At 45.2% G+C, this 5,626-nt stretch overlaps 1 pseudogene; it reads left to right on the forward strand.

The window, feature by feature from the left end:
• The first annotated feature begins 1,724 nt into the window (after positions 1 to 1,724).
• LOC101972619 (heme oxygenase 1 pseudogene) lies at positions 1,725 to 2,559 on the forward strand (annotated as a pseudogene).
• The last annotated feature ends 3,067 nt before the right edge of the window (positions 2,560 to 5,626 follow it).

Raw genomic sequence — 5,626 nt, forward strand, 5'->3', positions numbered from 1 at the left:
AATGCTTGTGAGGTGTCCGTGAACGGAGACTCTACTATTAGTGGATATTTGAATCTGGACTGCAGGGAAAAGATTTTTGTTGGAGATAAAGGTTCAGGTGCCTTCTCAAGTAGGAGATGATTGAAGTCATCAGAAAGAAGGAAATCACCAGAAAGAGGCCTAGGACAGAATCTTAAGTAATACCATGATGACTAGTCAGGTAGAGAATGGGGAGCCAGCAGAGGGGGCTCCTCTGGCATTCGAAGCCCAGGGAGGATAGTGCTTCTGCAAAGAGAGTGTGGCCAGTCACGTTGAATGCATGATGGGAGAAGAGAAGAAATTCTTGTGTCCACAGGGGAATAAAATAGTTTCTGGTGATTCTGGTGTCCTCCGGGCTGAGTCCACCATCAAAGCCTCTTCCTTACTTGGATATATCCATTCCCACCTCCCCCAGTTTGCTCTCTCTGGATGGGATTCAAGATCCAGTTCATTTTTCTCTTTAGCTAGAGTTTGGAGGCTGGTGAGAGGAACAAGCAGCTAGTGACACATTGAAAAATCCTCTGGAATAATCTTCATCACATGTGTAGTCATCATCATTACCCTCCTGTAGATACACAATCTCAACAGTGGCAGCCTAGACTCTCCAAAATTGGGCCTCTTCCAGCCTCCAACAGGCTCACTGATACCCCCCAAATACCTCCCAGCCCAGATATCATGAGTGCACTGAATGCTTACTTCCTTTGCTCTTTTATCCCTTAAATGAATGGCTTCGGGATAGCTTAACAAGATTGACCATTTAAGATTTGGCCTCTCAGCTGGGCACGATGGCAAATGCCTGTAATCCCAGCAGCTCAGGAGGCTGAGGCAGGAGGACTGTGAGTTCAAAGCCAGCCTCAGCAATTCAGCAAGGCCCTAAGCAACTCAGTGAGATCCTGTCTCTAAATAAAATATTAAAAAGGGCTGGAGATGTAGTTCAGTGGTTAAGTGTCCTTAGGTTTAATCCCTGGTACCAAAAAAAAAAAAAAAAGGTTTGGCCTCTTAGCCAGCAGGGAGGGGATCACTAAGAAGGTAGGTCTGATCAGGGCTACCAGTGACAGTTTACAAACAACAGAGCCTTAGAACCTAAGACAGAACCCTAAATGTCAACATGAATAACTGGTACTGAAAGCAATTCAGTCATTTGTTCCATGAATCAGGACTCACTCACTTTCTCTCTGTTCCACTACCCTTCCTTCTGTTATCCGTTGCCTTAATACTTTTTATTTCTTTTCTTTTTTTCTAACAGGGATTGAATCCAGGGGTGCTTAACCACTGAGCCACATTTTCTATCCTTTTTTTTTCTATTTTATTTTGAGACTGGGACTCTCTAAATTGCTTAGGGCCTCCTTAAACTGCAGAAGCTGGCTTTGAACTCACAATCCTCCTACCCCAGCTTCTTTTGCTGCTGATATTAAAGCCATGCACCACCACTCTTGTCCCTACTATTTTGTGTTTTTTTTAGTTGTAGTTTGGACACAATACCTTTATTCCATCATTTATTTTTATGTGGTGCTAAGGATCGAACCCAGGGCCCTGTGCATGTTAGGCAAGCGCTCTATAGCTGAGCCATAATCCCAACCCCCTACTATTTTTTAAATGCATGCTTTTTTTTTTACATTTTTGAAATAATTTAAAATTCACAAAAGGACCACCACCGCCTCCTGCTCCTCTGCCTCATCTGAGAACCAGCCTGAGCAGTCCTGGCCATGGACCTCCCCCAGCACTACAGCATGCCCCAGGATCGGTCCAAGGCCTTGAAGGAGGCCACCAAGGAGGTGTACACCCAGATAGAGAATGCCAAGTTCATGAGGAACTTCCAGAAGGACCGAGTGACCCGAAATGGCTTTAATCTGGTGATGGCTTCCTGGCATGACTTCTATGTGGCCTTGAAGAGGAGATCAAGTGAAATAGGGACTCTGTCTATGCACTGCAGGGCCTAGAGAAGGACATGGCCTTCTAGTACAGACCGCACTGTCAGGAGGCCACTCCCTGCATGCCAGCAACAGTGCTATGTGGGGCGACTCCAGGAGGTCGGGGGCACACAGACCCTGACCAGCTGGTGATCCATGCCTAAGTATGTTACCTGGGAAACCTGTCCAAGGACCAGATCCTAAAGAAGATTGCTCAGAAGGCACAGGGCCTTCCCAGCTCCCGTAAGGGCCTGGCTTTCTTCACCTTCCCCAACATCGCCCTACCTCCAAGTTCAATCAGCTCTACGGCTCCTGCACGAACCCTTAGATGATGACCCCTGAGGTCAGGCAGAGGGTCATCGAAGAGGCCAAGTCTGCATTCCTGCTCAACATTCTGCTGTTTGAGGAGCTGCTGACCAAGGACCAGAGCCCCTTGCAGGGACCAAAGCTTCCACCACCAACCGTGCCAGCAGCTGGGTGCAAAGCTCCACCCCTGCAGAGATTCCTGGAGGGAAGCCCCAGATCAATAGCCTCTTCCAGGCTCTGCTAATCAGAAGGGTCCTTACTGTTCAGCTCTCTGGTGGTCACGGTTGCCATGGGGTTTCATGCCATGAGAATGCAATCATGCTGACCCCCAGGGCAGTGAACTCTGTCCACTGGGACCTTCTTTATGGAGAGGGGCAATCTCTTGGTTGGCTTCCCTTTCTTGGGCCTAGAGGCTTTTGGGATTCTTACCCCGAAAGCTCTCTCTGAGTCCCTCTTACCCTGAAAGCCTTTTCCCCAACAGAAAGCACATCCAGCCAGTGGCTTGAACTTCCAGACTTGGCATCCCCAGTTCCTGCAGCAAAGCTCAGGAGTTATGGCTGGAAGTGACAGCTGCCTTGGCCCTCCCAGTGCCCTGGGTTTGCAGGGTCCTTATTGACAATGGCTACAACGACTTTCCTGTGGGCCGTGAAAATTTTTATATCAATATGCAGAGATGTTGTGCCTTGTGTTTGTCTTATCGTTATTAGAGCTGCTTTTTGTTCACGGTTCAGCTTGAGCTGTGGTATTTTGTTTTGTTCCATGGTTTTTATAACATGGTTGGGGTGTCTTTTGAAGTGTGTGTGGGGGGTGTCTAACTGTATGTATAATAATAAATGACCTCAGATTAAAAACACACATGCACACACAAAAAGGTTGCAAAAAAGCTTCCTTGTATCCATCAACGATATTATCTTCCACAATCATAGGCAATTGTCAAAACCAGGAAATTGATTTTGGTACAATACTACTAACTTAGGCGCAAACCTTATCTGGAGTACACTAGCTTTTACATGCGTCTTCCTCCTCCTCCTCCTCCTCCTCCTCCTCCTCATCTTCTCCATCTTCTTCTTTTGGTGTGAAGTTGCATAACATTTTAGCACAACTAAGCTTTTGTGTTTTTAAAATGAAGATATAGTTCAAATTCCATAGAATTTGCCCCTTTTAGGTGTACACTTTGATGTTTTAGAAATGTAGTCACTAAGTAGTCTAACCATTGTCACTGTCTACTTCTAGATGGTCTCACTCTAAAAAGAAAGCTCATGTCCATTAGCAGTCACTCCTCACCCTCCCCTTCCCTGGCAACCACCAATCCGTTCTCTGTCCTTATGAATTTACCTAATTCTGAACCTTTCATATAAATTGAATGGTACAACATGTGCCATTTCTGTCTCCCCACATGCCTTCACTCTCGGTGCCCTCAGCCTCCACTTTACCTCAAAGAGTATTTTTGAGCATTTGTCAGAGATCTGGCACACCAAAGAGCAAAAGTGCTTCCAACCTAATGGAACCACCATAAAAAAACAGCCAGATTAAAAAATTGGCAGCTTCTCCCAAAACATCAATCTGCGAGTCTATTGAAATGAACCCTGGATGTGGTAATGAGTTACAGGAGGGGAAAGATCACACCATCCCAATCGTGTGGTGAGCCTTGGAGCATCTGCAAGGAAAGAGGTGGTTCATGATTCTTATGACATTTCTAAGTTCATACAGAACTAGAGAACCAGAAGGCCGTGAAGAGCTCCCCTCAACCTGACTTGTTCAGGTCACAGGTAAAGGAAAATGATACCCAGAGAAATGAGGTGGCAATTTCCAATTTGTCCAAAACACAAAACGGACGGTGCCAGAGCAGACTCTCACTGACATCATATCCAGGGCTATTTCCCCCTAACTAGGCTTCCTCTGAGGGCACCAAAGCCCTGGGTCTAGGCATGGAAAGGGGGAGCAGGCAAAAAAGAGGGGCTTCTAAAAGCAGAGAGCAGCCCTTCTCTAGCTGTGCAGATTCATCCGGGTGATGATGACAGAATCGCCAAGAACATCCCACAGTGAAAGGATTCCCTTCTCCCAGTAACACTTGCTCCCTACAATCTCTCCCTCTGACCAGACCAAGACTTGGAAAGCGGAGATTTAAGATATGGAGCCCTCACCATGCTCTGTAAACACTGTCTTCAATTACAGCATTTGTCAGAGAAAAAAAAATTTATATGGAGAAAAGTTTAAAAGGAAAGGAAATTTGGATTACCTATAATTCTACCAGATACATACAAACACTCAAATTTTGGGAGCCTTTTCTCCTAGGAAACATTTTATTAGAGAACATTTCAAGTATATTCCAAAGGTAGGGAAAAAAATGGTCTAATAAATCTTCACCTGCTCCAATCTCACAATTTTCTACTCAGAACCAATCTTGTTTCATTTCCACTCCACTCCCCTAAAGATTATTTTGCAACAAATCCCAGATATCACCCTTTCCACTCATAAATATTTCAGAACCATCCTCTTGTCAGGCACCCCAGATGCCATTTCCTGGGTGGGCCACCAACAGAAACACCCTAAAGAAGCTTCCAGAGCTGTTCTGGTGCCTAGGACCTCAGACCTCCATCCTTTCTGTTGAGTGGTACCTTGGAGTGGGGGTGTAGGTTCTCTTTGGCTGTCCCTTCACAAGTGTTGGCCTCTGTAGGGAGAAGCCCAGGCTTTATCAGAGCAGAACTCTGATCCAAAGAAGCTGCTTTGGGTTGATTTGGAGAGTCTGAATAAATAGAGTTGTAATGTCATAAAGCACAGAGCCAGTTTCTGGCACTATCAAGTGACATGGAGCGACAACCCTTAGTCCAATCAGAAAGTGAATCAAGCAGCAGCACCGGAGTCGGTTTGGGTTGGAATCACCTCCCCACCTCCTTTTGGTCCCATGGCACTGTGGACAAGTTATTTTCTTTTGCTCTTTAAAGAAATCTCATATGGTGTTTGAGTCTTCTTTTTTTTTTTTATTTTGTAATTTCATTTCAAGCTACTGCTTTATAAGACCTGTTTTATTACTGATATAGGCAAAAAGAATATGAAAATTACTCCCAATTTCTTTTTCAATTAAATTCTTCCAAGACACAAAAAAATAAAATTTTAGGTTTCAATTGAATAAGAGAAACAAAAACATTTCAGTAAAGGTAACTGTTAATTCTGGAACAGGGGCCTAGAGACAAGAAAGGCACCAGTGATTGAGGGCAGCTCGGCTCTCTGGGGGTCAACGGTAGGAGACAGCCTGCCCTGTTACCAAGACAGCCTCATCCAGGCTGGGAGTCCATCCTGGATGCTGGGAGCATCGTTATCTAAGTGCAGCTTCTTTGCTTCCTTAGGTTTCAGCATGTCCCATGAGATCATTTAAAATCACATTTGCTACT

The sequence above is a fragment of the Ictidomys tridecemlineatus genome, chromosome 2 (assembly GCF_052094955.1).
Source record: "Ictidomys tridecemlineatus isolate mIctTri1 chromosome 2, mIctTri1.hap1, whole genome shotgun sequence".
NCBI classification, from domain to species: domain Eukaryota; kingdom Metazoa; phylum Chordata; class Mammalia; order Rodentia; family Sciuridae; genus Ictidomys; species Ictidomys tridecemlineatus.